Source organism: Giraffa tippelskirchi, chromosome 10, assembly GCF_054371585.1.
Source record: "Giraffa tippelskirchi isolate mGirTip1 chromosome 10, T2T-mGirTip1v1.2.pri, whole genome shotgun sequence".
NCBI classification, from domain to species: Eukaryota; Metazoa; Chordata; class Mammalia; order Artiodactyla; family Giraffidae; genus Giraffa; species Giraffa tippelskirchi.
Window position 1 is genome coordinate 142,070,072 of NC_137284.1, and position 26,700 is coordinate 142,096,771.

At 42.2% G+C, this 26,700-nt stretch overlaps 1 long non-coding RNA gene across 1 annotated transcript in view; it reads right to left on the reverse strand.

Moving 5' to 3' along the window:
• Window positions 1-188: 188 nt before the first annotated feature.
• LOC145523166 (uncharacterized) overlaps window positions 189-26,700 on the reverse strand; it is a 69,287-nt gene continuing 42,775 nt past the window's right edge. The window contains exon 4 of the long non-coding RNA XR_014066398.1: window positions 189-1,481. This is a non-coding gene — a long non-coding RNA (uncharacterized LOC145523166). The remainder of the gene's footprint in view (window positions 1,482-26,700) is intronic.

Genomic DNA, 26,700 nt, shown 5'->3' on the forward strand with positions numbered 1-26,700 from the left:
ACATTCTCCTTCTTCATCTTACTGAAGTGTAATTATCTCCACCAGTGTGCTGTTGTAGCCAAGCTTGTCTGAAATCACACCAGGCCTGCCCTGCTGAAGTCCAGGGGTTAGGCAGTTGCTGTATCTGGACTGGTTTGTTCAACCAAAGGAACAGATTACAACCGGGAGATTCAACTTAGATAAGCCAATTACTTTTTCTTTTTTTTTTCTACTTCTTGGATCTGATCGTGGGGACTCCACTAAACTTGAGGATACGATGACTGAAAATAATAAAGAATAATAATAACCAACAGGTATTGAGAGTTTACTATGCGCCAGCACTATTTGGGTGCTTTTTGTATGTGTGACTCACTGAATCCTGCAACCACCCCTTAGAGGGAGATATGCTTACATTTCACAGAAGATGAAATGCAGGAATGGGGAGGCCAAGGTACTTGGTTAGGGCCATTCAGGTTATAAGTGGATGAACCAGGTTTCAAAGGCTCTGGGAGATCTTTGGTTTCACTGGCAATCAAAATCTCATCTACATACTGAAGAAAGGCTCCCTCATATAACTGTAGGTCCTTTAGATCTTTGGCTAGGGCTTCCCTGAAACTGGGAGAAGCATTCTTGAATCTCTGGGGAGGCACAATCCAGCAGAACTGCTGTTTCAATTTGGTCTCTGGGTCATCCTATTCAAAAGCAAAAAATCCCTGAGATTCAGGACTTTAGGATGTGCAATAAAAGGTCTCTTTGTGACCCATGGACTGTAGCCCACCAGGCTCCTCTTCCATGGGATTCTCCAGGCAAGAATACTGGAGTGCATGGCCATTCTCTTCTCCAGGGAATCTTCCTGACTCAGGGATGGAACCCAGGTCTCCTGCCTTGTAGATGGATTCTACCATCTGAGCCACCAGGGAAGCTATATAGGCCAAAAACTGTAAGCCAGCAGAAATCTCCGGAGAAAGTAAGGTATAGGGGTTGGATGCCACCAGATGAATGTCCTCAGCTACCTGATTTATTGCTCTCAGGTCCTGTATAAAGTGATATTCTTGGGTCTCCGGCTTTTGGACTGGTAGGATGGGAGTGCTCTGTGGTGGCTGGCAAGGATAGATGAGGTTATATCCAAGGAAGGCACATATTACTGGCTGGATTCCCTCTCTGACATGTTCCCTTAAGGGCTATTGTTTTAAGTTCGGAATGAGAGAACTTGGATGGAGTTCTGCCTGTGCAGGGTGTGGCTAACTTTGCTCTTCGTGGGTTCCCATCTGCCCAAACATCCCATCTTACCTTCTGCAGGATCTCTTCAGGTAATTTCAGGCATTCAGCCTTTCCCAGCTATAGTAATGCTGCTTGAAGCAAGGAAGATTATCCTGGCAGCACCTTCATGTCCATCCTTTCTTGGGAAAAAGTTCCTCTTGCATTTAGTTTACTCAAGAGGTCTCTCATCCCAGCAGACATACAGGAAACTGCTTCAGATAAGTCTCTCTCATCTGACATTCCTGTATCAATCAAAAAATCAACAAGCTTATTTCCCCCAGTCATTTTTACCCAGGGTTCCAGGTGGGAAATATCAGGGGAGCCAGTGGTTCCTATGGGAGCCCCCTAGGCCCTGTCATTCTTGGTCACAGTCAATCATCTGGGGCATCAGTGGAAGAGGGAATGAAAAAACTGTTCCTGTATCTGTGGTTTCCCTGGCACTCTGCTAGAGAGCTTGGGGGTCTTGGTTCATCATTTTGTTTTTACCTCACAAGGCTTGTAAGTTACAGATTATAGTATCACACTTCCCATCCATATTTTTACATTCTTGCTATTATACATTCATAATCAGTGCTTTTAAAAATTAAAAAAAAAATTTGTTTTCCTTCATGTGACTCTGATTTCCTTAATTTAAAATCTTAGGTATAGGATAAAAAGATTAGATTCCTATCAGCAAGTTATATGACATATTTTGTTTCACTTGAGTTTAACCAGAGGTGAATTAAAATGTGGCTATGGAGAAATATTTTAAAAAGCGACTTGCTAGTTTTCTCTTATTTTATTTTTCACATTTATATCTCAAGTAATGAGAACTTTGCAGGCCTCGGATTCTTTAATTTCACAATTCTAACCAATACAATGAGTCCATCTTAATATTTTTTCACTGATTTTGGATTGCTGGGAATAAAGCCACACTAGTCATCAGCTAGGTGACTCAGTGGTAAAGAATCTGCCTATCAAGGCAGGAGACTCAAGAGGCTCATGTTCGATCCCTGGGTCAGGAAGATCTCCCGGAGGAGGAAATTGCAACTCACTCCAGTATTCTTGCCTGGAAAATTCCATGGACAGAGGAACCTGGAGGACTGCAGTCCATGGGGTTGCAAAGAGTCAGACATGACTGAGCATGCTGCATCCAGTCTAATGTATACACTACAGGTGTGTTAACTCTGTCTACTCTATGATTATGTCATTATGTAGTGAATTTTCCTTTTCTTATGGGGAGAGAGGATGAGAAGTAATGGAAGGGGAGGATGCTGAGGCAGGATATGGAAAAGGAAGGAATCTTGTCACAGGAAGTAGGTGAACAAAAAGTGGTCCTCCTGTCCCAAGTATGTCTCTCTACCCATATTTTTCGCATTGAGCTGGGAAGATGGGTACCAGCCAATATGGAGATCTGCAAAATCACTGCTGTGGTCTGACAAGTCCCAGGAACTCTCAGGACCAGACTGGACCCATTAGTATATAAGTAGGGTCTGGTAAGGGCTTCCCAGGTGGCTCAGTGGTAAAGAATTTGCCAGCCAATGCAGGAGCTGCAGAAGATGTGGGTTCGATCCATGGGTCAGGAAGATCCCCCGGAGAAGGGGATGGCAACCCACTCCTGTGTTCTGACACAGGAGTCTGGTGGTCTACAGCTCATGGGGTTGCGAGGAGTTGAACACAACTCAGAGACTAACACTTTCACCTCACTTTCAAAGTAAAGTCTATCTAGAAAAATATAAATATAAGATATTTTCCTAGGTGGTAAGCAGTGAATTTCATGTTTGCTATTCTCTTACATAATTTTCACATTTTCTAAAGCAAAAAATTCATGTTTATAATCAGAGATGTATTAAGTATTAAAAAAAATAACAAACATCCAACTCATTTAGTTATTTCACACACTTATTGGGAAAGTCAAATCAAAGAAACACTTATACTTTAAATTATTTTCATTCAATTGGCCTTTCAACTTTAGAAAACAACCACACTTAATGTACTACAGGTGGAATTTGATTGTTGTTGTCGTTCAGTCACTCAGTCTTGTCTGACTCTTTGCAATGTCATGGACTGAAGTAGGCCAGGCCTCCCTGTCCCTCACCATCTCCTGGAGTTTGCCCAAGTTCATGTTCATTGCATTGGTGATGCTGTCCAGCCGTCTCATCCTCTGATGCCCTCTTCTCCTTCTGCCCTCAATCTTTGCAAGCATCAGGGACTTTTCCAATGAGTTGTCTGTGCACATCAGATGACCAAAATACCAGAGCTTCAGCTTTAGCATCAGTCCTTCCAGTGAATATTCAGGGTTGACCACCCTTAAGATTGACTGGTTTGATCTCCTTGCTGTCCAAGGGACTCTCAGGAGGCTTCTCCAGCACCACAGTCCAAAGGCATCAATGCTTTGGTGTTCTGCTCTCTTTGTGGTCCAGCTCTCACAACTGTAGTGACCATTAGGAAAACCATAGCCTTGACTATAAGGACTTTGTCAGCAGAGCAATGTCTCTGGTTTTCAACACACAGTCTGGGTTTGTCATCTCTTTCCTGCCAAGAAGCAATCATCTTCTGATTTCATGGCTGCAGTCACCATCCTCATTGATTTTGGAGCCCAAGAAGAGGAAATCTGTCACTACTTCCACCTTTTCCCCTTCTATCTGCCATGTAGTAATTAACTTATATGCAGAGTACATCATGAGAAATGCTGGGCTGGAAGAACCACAAGCTGGAATCAAGATTGCCGGGAGAAATATCAATAACCTGAATTGGGCCAGATGTTGCTTCTTGACCTGCATACAGGTTTCTCAGGAGACAGGTAAGATGGTCTGGTATTCCCATCTCTCTAAGAGCTTTCCAGAGTTTGTCATGATCCACACAGTCATAGTCGATGAAACAGAGATAGATGTTTTTCTGAAATTCCCTTGCTTTCTCTGTAATCCAGCAAATGTTGGAAATTTGATCTCTAGTTCCTCTTCCTTTTGTAAACCCAGCTTGGACATCTGGAAATTCTTGGTTCTCATATTGCTGAAGCCTAGCATTCAAGATTTTAAGCATGACCTTACTAGCATGGGAAATGAGTGCAACTGTCCAATGGTTAGCATTCTTTGGTACTACCCTTCTTGGGAATTGGGATGAGGACTGACATTTTCCAGTCCTGAGGCCACTACTGGGTCTTCAAGATTTGCTGACATAATGAATGCAAAAGCTTTATAAATTTGATTACATTGTGTTTGAAATTCTATCCAGTTTGTATTTTCTCATTTGTCGTCATCAGGGTAAATGTTTTCCCAGCAATTCCGGGGAAGTTTTTCACCTTTCACCTTTTAGTGCTGGCTTTCAGCACTTTTGTTGGTTCAAAACAGTCAGGGCCCACAAAGGCAGAAAGGACCAAGAAGAAGACTTTGACCATTGTTTAAAAATTACACAAGATGGGTGGTTTGAGATTACCACTGAGTGTGTGCTCCAGGGCCTTTGTCCTGGTGGTTCTCACTGTCCAGGATGTTCTATCTACCCTCAGATAGTGTGAGCGATCGTCTGTCTCAGATTCTTCGGGTGTTCGCTTGTTTGTCATCTTTGCAGGCCTTCCTTCATCACACTATTTAAAATCAATCCATCTTCTCTGGTGTTCCCTCTTTCTCTTCTCTGTTTTCTTTTTTTCCCTGTGGCATTTATTTATCTAACATATTACATATTTTATTTATTTGTTGTTTGTATGAGGAAACATCAGACAATCCCATTGTAAGAGCTATTCGACAAAATTAGGGGTCATGTATCAAAATGGCAAAGCTGAAGCTCAAAGGGACAGAAAGAGTGTTCCTTTCAATAGTGTATTAAGAATGTAATTAATGTTTTTTAAAGCACACAGAAATGCCAAGGGTTTTGTCAAGATCCCAGGCCACTCCTTTATATAGCAATAAGCAGGGTTGCTAATAGTTTTCTTTTAATTTTAAAAGGAATTAATATTTGCTGATTATTTTTACATATTTCTCCTAGAATTCAGCAAACAGTAAATACAGAGGGCCTACATTTTGGTTTCTGCTTTTTAAAAAAATCACCCTGGACTTTTTTTTAAATTAGTTATCTTAATAAACTTACAAACATCAGGCTCTGGACATAACCAGAAACAAGGTCAGCAGTTTCCACTCTTTGAGCAGCCCCACTGCCTTCTATGTGTTTGTTTCTCTGCACTTGGCACTACCATGTCCAAATACAATCTTATCAATTGTTACATGGTTGGCCAAGTTCCCTGCACCATGACTTTGCATATGCATCCTCCTCATCCTGTCTTTGGATCTGGGCTTTGGCCTTCTGTTGACAAAAGACATATCATTGTCTCTTTCTCTCCCACCAAGGCAAGGGCAGTGGAGTTAGAGGGGGCAGGCTTCTGAAAATCAAAATATCCACAAACCCCAGCTCATTTCTTTCTCTTTACAACCTTTCTTTTTCCCAGTGTTAGTTATTGTAATAAAGTGACACACACATCACCTAAATATATTCTGCCAAATAAATCAAACGTCAAGTATTCTTGTAAGTCCAGAAACAGGTTAGTAGATTGAAGTTAGAACCTACAGCTTTTCTGAAAGTATTAATAATTGCACATGTGCCAAAATAAAGCTCCTTCCCTTCTGCCTGCCTCTCAGAACACATGGCTTTTCCTAGACCCACTCTTTCCATTTCCTGGCAACAATTTGAAAACCAGCTAGTCCTGAGGGCTCTTGAACTCTTGAACGAATTTCTTAATTTCTGCTTGAGAGTTCAGAGGGAAGAAATTATCTCAGGAAAATACATGTCTCTACTCTTTTCTTCTGTGATTCCAGAACTTTAAATGTGCCTCTTCTTTCAGATTTGCTTGACTTATTTCTGAACCAACTAGTGATATTCAAAAGTGGAAAATACTGCTGAAATTGCTGTTTTCTAATTTTTTGTAATTTATTTCTTTTCTACCTATAAGCTAGAAGCCAAACACCCAGACAGAAACTTAAATATTTGCTTGTGTGCTATATGCCAAGTCACTTCAGTAGTGTCCAACTCTTTGCCAGCCTATGCACTGTAGCCTGCCAGACTCCTCTGTCCATGGGATTCTCCAGGCAAGAATACTGGAGTGGGTTGCCATGCCCTTTTCTAGGGGATCTTCCCAACCCAGGGATCAAACTCAAGTCTCTTACGTCTCTTGCATTGGTAAGCAGGTTCTGTACCACTAGCGCCACCTGGGAAGCCCAAATATTTGCTTTGTGTGCATGCTCAGTCTTGTCCAGCTCTTTATGACATCATGGACAGTAGCCAGCCAGGCTTCTCTGTCCATGGGATTCTCCAGGCAAGGATACTAGAGTGGATTGCCATTTCCTTCTCCAAGGGATCTTGCCAACCCAGATATCCAACTGGTATCTCCTGGGACTCCTGCATTGGCAGGCAAATTCTTTTACCACTGAGCCACTTTGTTTCATTCTAGTTATCAACCTTGCAAATCTATGAACTGAAAGATAACTGCACAACGTGAGGGTTGTGAGTTAAGTTATATTCAGCGTCTTACTGAGGACTATAGCCCAGGAGACTATGACCTCTTCATGGCTCTGAGAAACTACTTCTAAGAGGTTGGGGGGATGCTAGTTCATATGGTTTTGGTTTTTTTTTTTTTTTTTTGGCTGGGGAATCTGTGCAGTCAAGTATGCATCTCGGTAAAAGATTGCTGCTAGTGTTGCAGTGAAATAAGAAAAAAATTTTCTTTTTCTCTTTTGCCTTTTGAGTCCTTCTCTTTAACTGTTCCTGACCTACTGTCTGCATTGATAACAAAGTTTCCGTCTTTTCAGAAGACTAATCTGTTGTGTAAACTACATCCTGCACTTATGCACCTGTCACCCTCTAACCCTGCATGAGCCACACTCTGTATCTATTATCTTCTAACTTTATGCTAGTCCCATCCTGATGCTCGACTTGACAGCACTCTCTGCAAACCTCCCCTTGTAGTTTGTTTTTTCCTCTTTTGGCATTACAGAAAGAAAGTTGCAGTGCAAGCCACAAAGGACAATAGACTTACTACCGGGACCAACTGCCAGACCCAAATTACCAGGCTAACTGATGCCAGCCTATTGACCGTTTTGATACAATGCAAAAATAAAGAAGAATACAGGATCCTTACACCTTGGCTCTTTATCGCCAACCCCTGACTGTGAGCCCCAACTATATGATCCCCTTGATTCCCCAAGGAGGGGAGATACAATTCTTGAGGCAGAAGGCTACTGTGTTCTCTCCTCTGCCGGCTTGAGGATTAAGGCTGTCTTCCCGCATCCTTCAGACTCTGTCTCCATATTTTCTTATTCTGCTCCGGTGGGCAGAGAAAGCCAAGATTTTGGCAGCAACACTAGTTCAAACAACAAATATCTCAAGTCAGTGATTTTAGTGCTTTACTCTGTAGGGGAACATGCAAGAAGCCAGATTCATCAAAGTTCTTCCTGAGATATATATCTAACTCTCTAAGGGGCCTGTTTGTCGGAGTCTTCGTTTCCTCTGTCTGGAGCACAGAGTGCATCCTCCTGTTATCGTCTTGATCTCTTCTGTCTGAAATATAGGATGCACTGTTGGTCAGCCACTGCAGTGGGTTAATCTTTGTAGAACTGGCTGGTGACCTAGTGACCCAAACGCTCTTTGCTCTTCCTCTGTTTGCAAATCTACCAGATGGTAAGCAGTCTATTCACAGCTGTACACTCTACAAGTTCTGCTGAACAAATAGGTTTGTCTCCCTGGAGTTATGCCCTGCTTCTCTGTATGAGGTAGGCCAGAGCCAGCAGCCGAGGGAGCCCCAAGGCTAATGTGCATCTGTGTGTTTTGGGCTGTGGCAGAAACGATAGAACTGATTTAAGAGATTCACCTGGTGCCAGCCAGACTAGACTCACAGGCTACTGAGGCTGGTGAGGCTTTAGAAGCACTGAACATTTTCCAGGTCTTCAACATCACAGTCTGGCTAATGCCCAGCCTCCTCTGGTGGCCAGGAATTCACTTCTGACAACTAGTATTCAGGAAAATCTTGTGTTAAGAGAGGTCTTTCTTATGTTGAGGCATAATATGCCTTCCTATATCTTCTGAGGGCTTCCCTGGTGGTTCAGATGGTAAAAAATCTGCTTGCAATGCAGGAGACCCAGGTTCCATCCCTGGGTTGAGAAGATCCCGTGGAGAAGGGAATGGCTACCCACTCCAGTATTCTTGCCTGGAGAATTCCATGGTCAATGGGCTATAGTTCGTGGGGTCACAAAGAGTTGGACGTGACTAACAGTAAATATCTTCTACCTATAGGTCTCAATTCCGTATACTGTGATCACACAGCATTCTGATCCTTTTGTAATAGGGAAAAACAAATCTGACTCCATACTAAATCTGTTTCTTTTACTTTAACCTTTGTATTCTATTACTTTTGCTGCAAGTTCATCAAAGAGGAATATTGCCTATAGCTTAAAGTATACATAATGGCTCATCTCTGGGACACCTGCCTCCCAGCCCTGAGCATTAAGCTAAAATACCGTTGTTTAGCTCACGGGAAACATCCTGACCAGGCCCACTTATGAATGGCTGCAGGAAAGAAGAGATTAATGCAATCCCTCTGCAGTCTGGCCAGAACCAGTAAATATTTGCAAATAGTTTTTGCCTTTTTTTTACTTTACTTTCTTCACCTCCCCCTCTTTAACCTATAAAAGAAACTAGTATCCAAACCTGGGTAAGGGGCTTCCCTGGTGGTCCAGTGGTTAAGAATCCACTTGCCAATGCAGGGGACACGGGTTTGATCCCTGCTCCAGGAAGATCCCATGTACTGCGTGGCATCTAAGCCCATGAGCCACAGCTATTGAGCCAGCGCTTGCTTTTCGACTGAGCCCGGAGCTGAGCCCGGTGCTGAGCACACTGACCTATGCCTGCCGGCCAGTGGGTGGATCCCCTTTCCATACTGCTGGAGGGAGAGTCTGACAAATTCTGGATGACTCTTCCTTTTAAATATTCTTTATCTGCCTCAAATGTGCTCCATCATCATGTCTGTACTTGGCAGTAGGAAGCAGATAGGAGTCTTGGCTAAGTCAATACTTGTTAATTGAATGATTGAATAAATGAATCAAAAATCGTTGAATAGGAATAACAAAGTAAAATTGGAGAGAATAGAATATATTTTATGTTGGTTTGTGAATTTTTCAATGAATAGTTTAAAAACACTGTCTTTGAAGATGAGGTTTGTAAGAGCTACCACCCCAGCAGATTAGATCATGACACTGAAGCAATAATGGGATTGGTGGCTTTATAAGAAGAAAGAGATCTCTTTCGTGCTCTGCATGCACTCAGGGAAAGACCATGGGACTCCATTGGTAGTCAGCGGTTAAGAATCCGCCTGCCAGTGTGGGGGACACAGGTTCGATCCCTGGTCTGGGAAGAGTGTACATGCTGTGGGGCAACTAAGCTCATGAGCTGCAACTACTGAGCCTGTGCTCTAGAGCCAATGCTCTGCAACAAAAGAAGCCACCACAGTGAGAAGCCTGTGGACAAAGAGTAGCCCCAGCTTACTGCAACTAGAGAAAGCCCAAGCACAGCAATGAAGACCAAAAATAAATAAATGAAAGACCACGCAAGTATGTATGGAGAAGGTGGCTCTCTGCAAGCGAGGAAGAAAGTGCTCGTCGAGAATCAAATGTGCCAGCATCTTGGAATTCCCAGCCTCTAAAACTGTGAGAATAACTGTATGTTGATTCAGCCACCCAGGTGTGTTGTTCTGTTGGCCTGAGCTGACTAAGAGAGTAACATACCATTCAGAGGAGTAAGTTAATTCTGAGATGAGATGTAGGTGGTCTGTTTTCTTACTGTGCCTTGAAGAAGATGGGATTTCTGACATCGTTCCCATTCAACTCAAGAAATGTACCACAGAGAACTCTGCTAGTCCTGTGCTCTGTCTGCTGTGGAGAGGGCTTGCACAAGAGGATGGGATGGATGGTCCCAGTTCTCCAGACAAGGGAGGATGTGAGATCACCTGCTGTGGTTGAGGAGCCGAAATGCAAAACAGGATTTCCGAGAGTGGAGAAAGCTTGCAATTGCTCCTATGAGCAATGCCCCAAGCAGTTAACAAAGGATGAAAGACGCAAACTTGAGTAGCCTTGAGGTTGCCACTGAAGTTACATATCATGGATTTAGTGTTGATTCAATGTGTAGACTTTTGTAACTTTCTGAAGGAGCACTTGGCTGTCCAAAAGGAGAGAGAGAGGTTGATTCCACCTAGCAATGGGGATTGGAAAGGCAGTTAAGAACAAAGAATTCCGGAGGTTTGTTGGCATTAAGTAACTAACTCTTAACTAGAAGCAGCTTCAAAGCCATCGGGCAGGGAATGTCTCAAAGCAGGAGGAGACTACCCATGTGTACAGGTATGAAATGATTACAGACAATGAACCTGGGAGAACCCTGCCATCTCCATCATAGCTCAGGTCTGGCCACTTCGCTGGTTTACAGTTACATGAAGCTCAAGTTCGTCTTGTCCCCTGCTGACTGACCTTCAGTATGATCTATTTTTTGTTTAATTCCACTGCCCCATCAAACTTGAGGGTCCCATTATAAGTAACAGTTACCATACCCTACTTGGTGTCCAATTTGGTGGACAGTTGAGACTCTACTGCCACCTGGTGGTCACTGGTCACTTCAGATGTCCATGGGATCCAAGCTAGGAAAGAGGCCAAGTGAAAAACCAAGACAGACCTGAATACTTGGGTATGAGCATTCAAGAGGTCTGGAGTTCATGATGAGGGTAAGGAAAATATTAGTAGGTATAAGAAAGAAGAATAAGAGTTTGTGGTTTAAGAGAATTTCAGAGTTTGACATTTTGAGTATTAAATGAGGTCTCCTTCATGGATCAGAGCCTTGTTCTGGTGAAGGGACCTGCATAATTGAGTGAAGCTATGAGCCTTGCCATGAAAGACCACCCAAGATCGACAGGTCGTGGTGGAGAGTTCTGAAAAAACATGGTTCACTGAAGGAGGGAATGGCAAACCACTCTAGCATTCTTGCATTGAGAACTCCATGAACAGTATGAAAAGGCAGAAAGATATGACACAAGAAGAAGAGTTCCCCAGGTCAGAAGGTGTCCAATATGCTACTGGGGAATAGTGGAAGCCAATTACTAATAGCTCCAGAAAGAAAGAAGTGGCAAGTCCAAAGCAGAAAAAAACACTGAGTTGTGATTGTGTCTGGTGGTGAAAGTAAAGTCTAGTGTTATAAAAAACAATATTACATAGGAACCTGGAATGTTAGGTCCATAATTCAAGGTAAATTGGACATGGTTAAGCAGAAGATGGCAAGGACATCAACTTCTTAGGAATCAGTGAACTAAAGTGGATCAGTTCAGTTCAGTCGCTCAGTTGTGTTCGACTCTTTGCGACCCCATGAATCGCAGCATGCCAGGCCTCCCTGTCCATCACCAACTCCCGGAGTTTACCCAAACCCATGTGCATCGAGTCGGTGATGCCATCCAACTAAAGTGGATGGGAATAGGCAAATTTAATTCAGATGATCGTTATGTATACCACGGTGGGCAAGAATCCCTTAGAAGAAATGGAGTAGCCCTCATAGTCCACAGAAGAATCTGAAATGCAGTACACAAAAACGACAGAATGATCTTGGTTCATTTCCCAGGAAAAGCATTCAACATCACAGTAATTCACAGTTTTTGCCCCAAACACTAATGCCGAAGAAACTTAAGTTGAACAGCTCTATGATGACTTACAAGATGTTCTAGAACTAACACCAAAGAAAGATGTCCTTTTCATCATAGTGGACTGGAATGCAAAAGTAGGAAGTTAAGAGATACCTGGAGTAACAGGAAAGTTTGACCTTGGAGTACAAAATGAAGCAGCCATGGAAAAAGCTAACAGTTTTGTCAAGAAAACACACTGTTCATAGCAACAACACAAGAGGAAACTCTACACATGATATCACCAAATGGTCAATACTAAAATCAGATTGATTATACTCTTTGCAGTCAAAGATGGAGAAGCTCTCTACAGTCAGAGAAAACAAGACCTGAAGTTGACTGTGGCTCAGATCATCAGCTCCTTAGTGCAAAATTCAGGCTTAAGTTGAAGAAAGTAGACAAAACCAACAGGCCATTCAGGTATGACCTAAATCAGATCCCTATGATTATACAGTAGAGGCGATGATTCAAGGGATTAGATCTGATAAACAGAATGCCTGAAGAACTATGGACAGAGGTTTGTAACATTGTACAGGAGTCAGTAACCAAAATCATTCCCAAGAAAAAGAAATGCAAGAAGGCAAAGTGGTTGCTGAGGAGGCTTTACAAATATCTGAGGAAAGAAGAGAAGCAAAAAGCAAAAGAAAGGGAAAGATATACCCAACTGAGTGCAGAGTTCCAGGGAATAGCAAGGAGAGATAAGAAGGCCTTCCTAAATGAACAATGCAAAGAAATAGAAAATATTTCTTTATTGGAAATACTGGAATACAATATTTCAACTACCATACAATTGCATTCATTTCACATGTTAGCAAGGTTATACTCAAAATCCTTCAAGCTAGGCTTCAGCAGTACGTGAATTGAGAACTTCCAGATGTACAAGCTGGTTTTAGAAATTGCAGAGGAACCAGAGATCAAATTATCAACATTTGTTGGATCATAGAAAAAACAAGGGAGTTCCAGAAAAATGTCTGCTTCTGCTTCATTGACTAAAGGCTAAAGCCTTTGACTGTGTAGATCACAACAAACTGTGGAAAATTCTTCAAGAGATGAGAATACCAGACCACCTGACCTGCCTCCTGAGAAATCTGTATACAGGTCAAGAAGCAACAGAAGTGGACAAGGAACAACAGACTGGTTCCGAATTGGGAAAGGAGTACATCAAGACTGTATATTGTCACCTTATTTATTTAACTTATATGCACAGTACATCATAAAAAATTCTGGACTGGATAATCACAACCTGGAATCAAGATTTCCAGAAGAAATATCAACAAACTCAGATATGCAGATGATACCACCACTCTAGTGGCAGAAAGTGAAGAGGAACTAAAAAGGCTTTTGGTGAAGGTGAAAGAGGAGAGTGAAATAACTGGCTTAAAACTCAACATTCAAAAAATGAAGATCATGGCCTCCAGTCCTATAACTTCATGGCAAACAGAAGAGGAAAAAGTAGAAGGAGTGACAGACTTTATTTTCTTGGGCGCTAAAATCACTGCAGATGGTGACTGCAACCAAGAAATTAAAAGACGCTTGCTGCTTGGAAGAAAAGCTATGGCAAAACTAGACAGCACATTAAAAAGCAGAGACATCACTTTGCTGACAAAGGTCCATCTAGTCAAAGCTACGGTTTTTCCAGGAGTCTTGTACAGATGTGAGAATTGGACCATAAAGAATGCTGAGTGCTGAAGAATTGATGCTTTCAAATTGTGGTGCTGGGGAAGACTCTTGAGAGTCCCTTGAACTATAAGGAGATCAATCCAGTCAATCCTAAAGGAAATTAACCCTGACTCTTTATTGGAAGGACTGATGCTGAAGCTGAAGCTCCAATACTTGGGCCACCTGATGTGAACAGCTGAATCATTGAAAAGGCACTGATGCTGGAAAAGATTGAAGGCAAAATGAGAAGAGGGCGTCAGCGGATGAGGTGGTTAGATAGCATCACCAGCTCAGTGGACATGAGTTTAAGCACACTCCAGAGATAGGGAAGAACAGAGAAGTCTGGGGTGCTGCAGTCCAGGGGGTCAAAAAGAGTCAGACCCCACTTAGCAACTGAAGAGCAACAACAATTAAGTGAGGATTAGTACAAAGGAGTGGCCGTAGTTGTGTACAGCTAAAAATGTTCTGAAGAAAGACAATAAAGTTGAGAGTCAGAGAATCCAGGGCCAGGTTTTTGCAAGCACCATTCACATTCCCCACTTGGAGTGATTATTCCTGTGACAGAGTCCATATTTCAGTAATATATTCATCTACTGCAGTTCAGTTCAGTGGCTCAGTTGTGTCCGACTCTTTTGCAACCCCATGGACTGCAGCACCCCAGGCTTCCCTGTCCGTCATCAACTCTCAGAGCTTGCTCAAATTCATGTCCATCAAGCCAGTGATGCCATCCAATCATCTCATCCTCTGTCATCCCTTTCTCCTCCTGCCTTCAATCTTTCCCAGCCTCATGGTCTTTTCCAGTGGTCAGTTCTTTGCATCAGGTGGCCAAAATATTGGAGCTTCAACTTCAGCATCAGTTCTTCTAATGAATATTCAGGAATGATTTCCTTTAGGATAGACTGGTTTGATCTCCTTGCAGTCCGAGGGACTCTCAAGAGTCTTCTCTGACACCACAGTTTAAAAGTATCAATTTTTTGGCACTCAGATTTCTTTATGGTCCAACTCTCACATCCATACGTGACTACTGGAAAAACCATAGTTTTGACCAGATGGACCTTCGGTGGCAAAGTAATGTCTCTGCTTTTTAATATTCTGTCTAGATTTGTCATAGCTTTTCTTACAAAGAGCAAGCATCTTTTAATTTCATGGCTGCAGTCACCATCTGCAGTGATTTTGGAGCCCAAGAAAATAAAGTCTGACACTGTTTCCACTGTTTCCCCATCTATTTGCCATGAAGTGATGGGACCAGATGCCATGATCTTCGTTTTTTGAATATTGAGTTTTAAGTCAGCTTTTTCACTCCTCTTTCACTTTCATTAAGAGGCTCTTCAGTTCCTCTTCACTTTGTGCCATAAGGGTGGTGTCATCTGCATATCTGAAGTTACTGATATTTCTCCCAGTAATCTTGATTCCAGCTTGTGCTTCATTCAGCCCAAAATTTCTCATGATGTACTCTGCATATAAGTTAAATAAGCAGGGTAACAATTACAGCCTTGATGTACTCCTTTCCCAGTTTGGAACCAGTCTGTTGTTCCATGTCTAGTTCTGTTGCTGCTTGACCTGCATATAGATTTCTCAGGAGGCAGGTCAGGTGGTCTGGTATTCCCATCTCTTGAAGAATTTTCTGCAGTTTGTTGTGATCCACACAGACAAAGTCTTTGGCATAGTCAATAAAACAGAAGTAGATGTTTTTCTGGAACTCTTTGGTTTTTCAATGACCCAACAGATGCTGGCAATTTGATCTCTGGTTCCTCTGTCTTTTCTAAATCCAGCATGAACATCTGGAAGTTCTCGGTTCATGTACTGCTGAAGCCTGGCTTGGAGAATTTTAAGCATTACTTTGCTAACCCGTGAGATGAATGCAATTGTGCAGTAGTTTGAACATTATCTGGCTTTGTCTTTCTTAGAGATTGGAATGAAAACTGACCTTTTCCAGTCCTGTGGCCACTGCTGAGTCTTCCAAATTTGGTAGCATATTGAATGCAGCATGTGTGACACCATCATCTTTTAGGACTTGAAATAGCTCAACTGGAATTCCATCACCTCCACTGGCTTTGTTCGTAGTGATGCTTCCTAAGGCCCACTTGACTTCGCATTCCAGGATATCTGGCTCTCTAAGTTAGTGATTGCACCTTCGTGGTTATCTGGGTCATTAAGGTCTTCTTTGTATAGTTCTTCTGTGTATTGTTGCCACCTCTCCTTAATATGTTCTGCTTCTATTAGGTCCATACCATTTCTGTCCTTTATTGTGCCCCTCTTTACATGAAATATTCACTTGGTATCTCTAATTTTCTTGAGGAGATCTCTAGTCTTTCCCATTCTACTGTTTTCCTCTACTTCTTTGCACTGATCACTAAGGAAGGCTTTCTTATCTCTCCTTGCTTTTCTTTGGAACTCTGCATTCAGATGGGTATATCTTTCCTTTTCTTCTTCTCCTTTAGCTTCTTTTCTTTTCTCAGCTATTTGTAAGGCCTCCTCCGACAACCATTTTGCCTTTTTGCATTTCTTTTTCTTGGGGATGGTCTTGATCACTGCCTCCTGTACAGTGTCATGAACCTCCATCCATAGGTCTTCAGGCACTCTATCAGATCTAATCCCTTGAATCTATTTGTCGCTTCCACTGTATAGTCATAAGGGATTTGATTTAGGTCATACCTAAATGGTCTAGTGGTTTTCCCTACTTTCTTCAATTTAAGTCTGAATTTTGCCATAAGGAGTTCATGATCTGAGCCACAGTCAGCTCCCGGTCTTGTTTTTGCTGACTGTATAGAGCTTCTCCATCTTTGAATGCAAAGAATATAATCAATCTGATTTCGGTATTGACCATCTAGTGATGTCCATGTGTAGAGTCATCTCTTGTGTTGTTGGAAGAGGGTGCTTGCTATGATCAATGCATTCTCTTGGCAAAACTCTGTTGACCTTTGCCCTGCTTCATTTTTACTCCAAGGTCAAACTTGCCTGTTACTCCAGGTATCTCTTGACTTCCTACTTTTGCATTCTAGTCTCCTATAATGAAAAGGACATCCGTTTTTGGTTTTAATTCTAGAAGGTCTTGTAAGTCTTCATAGAACGATTCAATTTCAGCTTCTTTGGCATTTTTGAGATTGCACCCAAGTTCTGCATTTCAGACTCTTTTGTTGACTATGTGGGCTACTCCATTTCTTCTAAGGATTCTCATATACCACTGCTGCTGCTGCTGCTGCTAAGTCGCTTCAGTTGTGTCCGACTCTGTGCAACCCCATAGACGGCAGCCCACCAGGCTCCGCCGTCCCTGGGATTCTCCAGGCAAGAATACTGGAGTGGTTTGCCATTTCCTTCTCCAGTGCATGAAAGGGAAAAGTGAAAGTGAAGTCACTCAGTCGTGTCCGACTCTTAGCAACCCCATGGACTGTAGCCTACCAGGCTCCTCCGTCCATGGGATTTGCCAGGCAAGAGTACTGGAGTGGGGTGCCATTGCCTTCTCCATCAGTTGTCTACAAAATGTTGGCTGTATCAGTTTGGATGTTGGAAAATCAGAAATGGTGATGGTAGGAGATAGAAGTTGAGATGACAGGAGTGGTAGGAAGTAGGAGTGGGGATGACAGTAACCGGTTCAGCTATACTTTTAAACAAGATATAGTTTCAAGTACTTGGTTTTCCCAAGCTAAATAGCTGTTTTCAACCTTTCAGTGACTGCTTCAGCACATGGCCATTGTGAAAATCTCCCCACTCCTGGTACTTCACAGTTTCATGCATATCCTCCTAGGGTGGGAAAGCATCTGTGATGTTGTTATGTGTTCATTGCCTGAATTAGGCACACCACACTCAGAAATGCCCTGCATTATTCTAAGTGAAGTGGAGAATGACAAATACTGTATGATCTCACTTTATGTGGCATCTAATTTAAAAATAACTCACAGAAAGAAGAGATCAATTTTGTAGTTACCATAGGTGGTGTGTGGAGGAAGGGGGAATTAAAAAAAAAAAAGAAATGCCCTGGACAGCAGGTAGCAGGACTTACATTTCACATGGAAGCATAGGAGTGGTTGACTGAAATTCACATACTTTCCCCAGTAGTTTTCAAATAATTTCCTGAATATTGTCTTCAAGCTCTTATTTATAAGCTGAATCCTAATATAAAGCAAGTGGGAGTAAGACTCTGCTAAGGAACCAATGAACAGGTAATTGCTGAAGAAGACAGTCAAGGGTAGGGTGACTAGCTGTATCATACACTTGGAGGGATCGACTTGGCAAACAAAGAGAACCTTAAAGATCTTACTCTGACTACCAGCCAGCAATAGCAGAAGTGGAAAGAGACAGGTGCCTCTTACTCAAGCACTGTTTCCAGCTTTGGCAGCTTCTGATAAACCCTTTGTTCCTTGACGTCCACTTACTGCCCTGCCCCAGTCTGCTCCTGGTCTGAATACAGAAAGTAAATGATACACCACTGTGTCAGACCCTGGGAGCAAAGGGCCTTCTTCTTCTGGAGTTGACTGCTTAACCTTCAAGTTGAATACTGGTGCCCAGTATCAAAAGACTATGCTTACATTAGCAAGCATATGCCTGATCTTCAAATGGAAGCAAGTTATTAGAATGCTGCTAAGACATCAATAACTGCCTCAGAGAGTTGGTGAAAATGAAAGTGTTAGTCAATTAGTTGTGTCCAACTCTGCAACCCCACAGATTGTAGCCCACCAGGCTCCTCTGTCCATGGGATTCTCTAGGCAAGAATACTAGAGTGCATAGCCATTCCCTTCTCCAGGGGATCTTCCCAACCCAGGGATCAAACCCTGGGTCTCCTGCATTGCAGGCAGATTCTTTACCACTTGGGCCACCAGGGAAGCCCAGAGAGTTGGTGCAGGGAAGTAATGTGACAACACATGTAAAGTGGTTAGCACTTACTGGCCCAGAGGAGACACTCAATATTAAGTTCTCCTTTGGCATTTTTCTATAGAAGGGGGTGGCATAGAGTAAGTAATTTATCTCTTCCAAACTCCCTCCTTGAATCTCCCTGTCCAGCACAGATATACCCCTCACTATATTCCCCATTCTTGCAGACACACTTCAGGTGGATGGTTTCAGCCTTGCACTTTCCCATCCCTTTCCTCTGGACACCTATGGCTTGACGCTGTCCCCCTATGGTGCAATGCCTGGGGCAGTACTCAGGTCCCCAGGTATGGGCTGATTAGTGAAGGAGAAACAAAACGATTTCTTCACTTGGCCCAGGTACTACAATTCTGTTTTCTCAAGCTAAGATGTCTTTAGGGTTTTGTTTTGTTAAGAAGCCACAACATGCTGTTGACTCATATTCAGCTCCTAGCCAACGGAAACCCCAGAGCCTTATTTTTCCCCGTGTGATACTGTTAAACCATTTTTCCCCAAGCCAGATCTTGGATGGCTGTTTGTTGTTCTAGATCTGAGTAAAGGACTTCTCACGTCTGTTAAGTTCCATCTTGCTAGATTAATTTTCTCCATTCTAGCCTATCGCAATATAAAATTCTTCAATAAGTGAACAAATAAATGCAGTGCATTGTCATACAGTTGTCAGACCAAAGCCCAAAACATCAAACTCTAGCAGCAGCGTATAGTAAAAACAAAACACCATAGCAAAGACATACACTCTAGTTTTCTTAACAAAAATAAGCCGCAAGTCATATAACTTACCAGTGTTAGTCTCTGTTAAATTTCCAACATGTTAGACTCAAAACTTTTTTTTTCAGGAGAATATACTGAATCGCTAGAACATATGAATTCTTATTACAGTCCAGTACTTATATATTTCATTTATTAATTTTTTATTAAATGATTTTTTTAAAAATTCTATAGTGTTTTATAATTTTCAAAAACTTCACACAGATGATTTCATATAATCCCATAATAACCCTTTTTTTCTCCTACCCCTGTATTATCCCTCATCCAACCCTCTTCCTATCTTACATTAACAAACATATACTTTCCTCTTCCAAGAGAATAATTCAGTGGCATTTAAGACACTCATGATGTGGTACAGTCATCACCTCTCTCTAGTTCCAGAACATTTTCCTCACCTCAAAAGGAAACTCCAACCCATTAAGCAGTTTCTCCCAACTCCCTCTCCAACCAGGCTTAGGCAACCACCAATCTGCCTTTTGTCACTGTGGATGTACCTGTCCTGGATATTTCATATAAATGGAATCACATAATGTGTCCTTTTGTGTTTGGCTTCCTTTACTTAGCATAGTATTTTTGAGGTACATTCATGTTGTAACATGTATCAACTTCATTATTTTTATGGCTGAATATTAATCTGTTATATGAATATAACATAATTTGTTTACCCACAATTTGTCATTCACTGATGCAAACCAGACTGTCCTACCTTTTGGCTCTTGTGAATGGTGCTGCTATGAACATGTATGCACATGCATCTGAGTACATTCGATTGTTTGGGGTATATACCTAGCAGTGGAATTGCAGCTTCATGTGGTAATTCTATGTTAAATTTTTTGAGAAACCACCAAACTGTTTTCCACAGTGGCTGCACCATTTCAAATTCCCACCAGCATGGTGAGAGGGTTGCAATTTCTCTACATTTTTGCCAACACTGATGATTAATATTTTAAAGTTATAGCCATCCTAGTGGGTGTGAAGTGGTATCTCATTGCAGTTTTGATTTGCATTTCCCTAATGACTAATGATACTGAGCTTATTTTCATTTACCTGTCCATTTGTATATCTTCTTTGGAAAAATGTCTACTCAAGTCCTTAACCTATTTTTAAATTGGGTTGTCTTTTTGATGTTGAGTTGTAAAGATTCTTTGTATATTCTGGATGTTAGATTTTTATTATTTGTATCATTAGCAAATAAATTATCCCAAATAAATTATGTTGTATCATTAGCAACATAAATTATAAATATGTTGCTCATTCAATTCTCGATAATGTTCCTTGATGCACAAAGGTTTTTTAATTTTATGAGGTCCAATTTATCTATATTTTTCTTTTATTACTTATGCCTTTGATGTCCTACCCCAGTCCCTAGCCAAATCTAAGTTCATGAAGGTTTACACCCATATTTTCTTCTAATAGTTTAATGGATTTAACTCTTAAACTTAGATTGTTGATCCATTTCTAGTTAATTTTTTGTATATGGTGTAATGTATATGGTCTAATTTTGATCTTTTTGCATGTGGATATCAAATTACTTCCCTACCACTTGTTGAAGAGATTTCCCCACTGAATGACCTTGGTACCTTTGTCTAAAATTGATTGGCCATAGATGTATGGGTTTTATTAAGGATTCTAAATTCTATTACATTGGTCTATCTGTCTATATTTATCCCAATAATACAGATTTGATTACTGTAGCTTTATAAAAGTCTTGGAATTGGGAAATGTGTGTCCTCCAGCTCTACCCTTCTCTTTCAATATTACTTTGGCTATTTGGGACTCCTTAAATTCCATTTAATTTGAGAATTAGAGTTTCCATTTTTGTAAAAATCATCTTTAAAATTTTTATAGAGATTGTGTTGATTCTGTAGATTGCTTTGGGTAATTATGCCATGTTAATATTGTCATTTATCAATGAACACAGAACATGTCTTTCCACTTATTTAAGTATTCTTTATTTTTTCAACAATGTTTTATCATTTTTAGTGTGCAAATTTTTAATTTCTCTGGTTAAATTTATTCCTGGGTACTATATTCTTTTGGATGCTATAGTAAGTGAAATTGTTTTTTTAATATTTTTTTTTACAAATTGTTCATTGCTGGTATATAGAAACACAATTAATTTTTTAGTGTTGATTTTTACCTTGCAACTTTGCTTCATTTATTAGATTTAGTAGTTTTTTGTGCATGTGTGTGTGTGTATTTTTCTGTAGATTCTGTGACTAGCCAGGAGTTCCAACACTTATGTAAAGAATCCTTTTTATTAAAATCTCTTCAAATTACACACTTCCTTTTGGGATGGAAACTGATAAAAGTTTTCAGTAAGGATTCAATGAATAAAACAGAAATAGGTCTGAGTATTTTAAAAGAGAGAAATTTAATGAAAAGAACTGGTTATATGGATATTGAAGATCTGAGGAGCCAAATAAGTAACAGTAAAGGAACCCAGAAATCAGCAACTGCTGGAAGCCACTACCATTCCTATGATGGGGGCACAAGGAGTCTGTGCTGTCATATCCTGGAGGCTGGAAGACCTGGAAGAGGCTAGATGCCAGTTCAAAGGGAACAGGAGCCATAGAGAGACTTGCTGCTGTCTGGAAATGCAGCCTGAGGCCGGAGAAAATATCCCTCCCTCTCTTTTCTGCTGGAGAAGGGATTCTCCAGTATTCTCCACTCCAGTATTCTTGGGCTTCCCTTGTGGCTCAGTTGGTAAAGAATCCCCCTGCAATGTGGGAGACCTGGGTTTGTTCCCAGGGTTGGAAAGGTCCCCTGGAGAAGGGAAAGGCTACCCTCTCCAGTATTCTGGCCTGGAGAATTCCATGGACTGTATAGTCCATGGGGTCGCAAAGAGTCAGACACGGCTTCACTTTCTCTTTTCCTTCTTCCAACTCTCCAGTCTCCTGAGTTGACTGAATCCAACCAGAAGCCAAGTAACATTGGAGTGTGAGAAAAGCAGCATGCAGGAGAAAGCAGAGTCGGGCAAGGGCATGATCAGATAACATGTACCTCACACTCTACAAAGAAGGCCCTTCTAAATAAGGTGACATTTCAGAAGGGACTTTAAAGAAGAAGCAAACCATGCAGTTATTCGGAATAAGAATGTTCCAGATTTCATGGAAAAAAAGTGCCAAGGTCCTAGGAAGGAGCATGTATAGGGGCACATGGAATCACTGGTCCTAAAGCAGAAAGAGTGGGAGAGTGGTAGGAGATGAGATCAGAGGGAAAGACAGGCAGCAGACCATAGAGGGCTTCCTACACCATATGATGAACTTTGGCTTTTGCCCTGAGATGAAGTCATTGGCAAGTTTTGATCAGAGTGGCATGATCTGACTCTGGCTTAAGAGGATCCTTGTGGCTGCTGAGCAAAAGAAACCTTAATGGGGCAAGAGGCCAAGAGAAAAAAACAGTTTAGACATTATCTCAATAAACAGGGTAAGGCAGCTTGAATGAGCTCAGTAGGTACAGGAAAGGTAGGATTTGAACATAAGATGGAGCCAACAGACAACGTTGTTGGGTTGTATGTACACGTGAAAGAAGGAGTGACCTCAACTTCAGCAGTGCAGGTTTGGAGGGGAAATCGGGAACTCACTTAGAGACACATAAAGTGTGAAATGGATATTAGATACCCACACAGAGCTGCGGGGGAAGGCTACTGAATACAGTGATTTTGGAATCCGAGAGATGTTTGAACTGGAGATATAAATATGAGAGTCGCTGGCATATAATTAGTATTTGTCTTAGTTTGGGTTCCCCTGCAAAGTGTGCATGTTAAGTTGCTTCAGTCGTGTCTGACTCTTTGCGACCCTATGGACTATAGTTCCAGGCTCCTCTGTCCATAGAATTCTCTAGGCAAGAATACTGGAGTGGGTTGCCATTTCCTTCTCCAGGGAATCTCCCCAACCCAGGGATCGAACCTGAGTCTCTTACATCTCCTGCATTGGCAGGTGGGTTTTTTACCACTAGCGCCACCTGGTAAGCCCCAAGCAGACCCTGACAAGAATTTGAGTGCAAATCGTTTATTTGTGAAGAGAGTCCAAGAATTATCAGTAAAGAAGTGAGATGGGGAAAGGAAGAGAGTTAATAAAAGGTGCATTATGAAATATGTTATCTCTGTCAGCAACTGAAATTTGTCCCATCGTGGGATTCTTGGAGAGAGGGTAGGATAGGCTTCAAAGGAATGGAATGGGGCAGGGTAGGTTCCTGGCTGTTAGGGAGAGACCGTTAGCAGTCCTGCTCAGTCATCGGCGGCATTGCAGTGGGTCCCTCCTCCCAGGGAACGACTGTTAGTGACAGTTAGCAGTTCCACTCAGCCACTGGTTGGTATCGCAGTGGGCACCGCCCCCTTCCTTTCTTCTGTATAAAAGGAGCCCGAATTTGGACTGAGAAGATGGTGTTTTTGAGGCACTACCTTGGGTCAGGAAGATCCCCTGGGGAAGGAAACGGCAACCCACTCCAGTATTCTTGCCTGGAGATTCCCATGGACAGAGGAGCCTGGCAGGCTACAGTCCATGGGGTCGCAAAGAGTCAGCCACGACTGAGCATATTACACACACTCTGTCATCGTCTCTGTCTGCCAGCTTTCTGATTAAAGTCATTGTTACTTGCCTCAACAACTTGTCTTCCAATTTACTGGCCTGTTGTGTGGTGAGCAGAGTGAGCCTGGACTCCGTAACAGGGATCCTAACTGAGGGGCTGGAAAGCTACCAGAGAATTACCTGCCAAACCGGCGTCCATCTGGGGCTGAGGACTGCTCTGGGGGCATTAACGCCGCAGCACTCCCAGCTTCCTCACAGGAGAACCCGCGCTCCCTGGGCCACCAACCCCTCCCCCCACCCCGGGAGAATTAGAAGAAAAGTTCCCAGCAATAGCCTTCTGTGTGGAGAGGTGAGTCCTAAAGGAATACTGGTGGGGCAGCCACAGCATGAAATGATCTAGTATAACCCCAAGAGTGAGTGAAGTTAGAAGAGGTGTCCAGTGTCTCTAGCATTCTGCCATTGAGAGGTCAGGAAGACGAGGAGGAAGCAGCAAAGGAGACTGAGGAGAGGTCAGTGAAAAACAGAATGGAGTCCTGGAAGGCAAGTTTGAAAAGTGCTGAACGAACTTATGCTTCCCAGGGTGGAAGGATCGGGAAGGGATGGTTAGGGAGTTTGGGATGGACATGTATACTCTGCTGTATTTAAAATGGATAACCAACAAGGACCTACTGTATAGTACATGGAGTTCTGCTCAATGTTATGTGGCAGCCTGGATGCGAGGGGAGTGTGGGGGAGAATGTGAAAGTCAGTCTTGTCTGACTCTTTACGACCCCATGGACTATACAGTCCACAGAATTCTCCAGGCCAGAATACTAGAGTGGGTAGCCGTTCCCTTCTCCAGGGGATCTTCCCAACCCAGGAATGGAACTCAGGTCTCTGGCATTGCAGACGGATTCTTTACCAGCTGAGCCACAAGGCTAGCCCAGGAATACTGGAGTGGGTAGCCGATCCCTTCTCCAGCGGATCTTCCCGACCCAGGAATCAAACCAAGGTTTCCTGCATTGCAGGTGGATTCTTTACCAACTGAGCTATCAGGGAAGCCCTTGAGAGAGAATGGATACATGTATATGTATGGCTGAGTCCTTTTGCTGTCCACCTGAACCTATCACAGCACTGTTAAAGGGGTATAATCCAATATAAAATTAAAAGTTATAAAAAGTTTTTTAAAAGTGCTCCTAACAGGAGGAAGACAGTAGCTGTGTCAAATACTGTAGAAGGGCCAATTAAAGTGAGGACTAGAGATTGCCCATTGGATTCAGCAATTTGCAGGCCATGGTGACCTTGACAGGATCAGTTCTGGAGGTGTGGTTCAGGACAGAGAGCGAGTTCAAAAGAAAAGAGAGATAGGACACAGCCTGTATAGACAACTTTTTCAAATAGTTTTCTGTAGAAACACTGAACAGTGTCTAGAGGTTTGGGGGGTGGTCAAAATAGAGGTATATTTGTTTTAGATGGTAAGTATTGCAGCAGGCTTGCACGTTGATGGGACATCCAGTCAAGAGGGAAAAGCGAATGATGCAGGGCTAAGAGGGAAAACGACAGACGTGATGCCCTCAGTCAGCGAGAGGGAGTGGGACTGGGGTGTAACTGGAGGGAGCGTCCTTGGGAGCGCACATTCTAGAGTAACAGAGAGAAGGCAGAGGTTTTGGTGATGGGTGTGGATATTGAGGGAGTGTGTGGAAATTCTCTTCTGAATTGCAGTATTTTTCACAGAAACAAGGAAGTCAATTAGTATTTGAGAAATGAGGAGAAAGAGCTGTTGAAGAATTGAGAAGAGAGAATAAGCTGTGAAACAGTCATTCAGGCTTCGGAGTAGTTGAGACACGTGGAGAGACATGGCCAGGTAGCACCAAAGGCCTGCTTGAGCTTAGTGATCACTAATTTTAAAGTTGGAGCAGTCAGCATGGGGGAGTCTTTCTCCAGCCGTGGTCAGCTGCTTGCATGCAGGCATGGAGTAGGAGAAATTAGATTTGACCAAGCTTGAGTAGGCTTTATTTACAACCCCAAGCCTGTAATTTTGCTCCTGGAAGACATTAAATAGTAATTTGCTAAGAAATAAAATTTTCTTGGGAAAGTCATCCTAAATTCCAAAATTCTTGGGAATACGTTATAAGCCAACAGAAAAAAAAGTGATTTGTGAGGAAGCAAAGCAGAAGTAGCTTTACTCAACCCATTTTGAAAGTATTGCTCTGCAAAAACTCATCAGGGATTTAGCAGGAAACAATCAATGAACCCCTCTACCCTCAATAAAAGTTGTGAACTGACCTTCCTTGCTGAGCCTCTTGCTCTGGGGGACCCTGTAGCTATTGATTAGCTAAGGGATCAGAACCCAACTTGCCATTTAACTGTTAGTGTTCTAAATAATCTGTTCTCATTCACAAGAGGCTGAATATATGACAACCATAGAGATCGTAAAAAAAAAAAAAAAGGAGGGGAAAAAATGTGTGTTTGAAGTAGCCTCATATTTTTCCAATAGAAATTTTTACTCTGAACCTTTTGCAGTTAGTGCTCACATCTTGGATGAGCCTCTGATCAAAGATTCTAGTAAGAAAACTCTTGGAGATCTAGAGCTGGATAATCTGGACCTTTGTTTTACTCCTTGCCAGTGGGAGTTACAATACTGTGTCTTTCCATCCCAGTGCCCAGTTTCTGCACAGCGTCTAACAGCTCATTAACAAGTGCTCAGAAGACATCAGATGTGGGCTATAAAAGGGGGAGACATAGTAAACTGAATACTGTTCCCCCAAAAGTTATGTCCAGGTTCTGATTCCTGGAAACTGTGAATGCAGCCTTACTTGAAAATAGGATCTCTGCAGAGGTAATTGAGAATCTTGGGATGAGAACATCCTGGATTTAGGATGGGCCCCAAAGCTAATGACTGGTATCCAGATAAAGAGAGGGGAGAAGGAGCTTTGAGACACACAGAGACATAGGGAAGAAGGAATTTTGAAGGTGGAGGCAGAGGCTGGA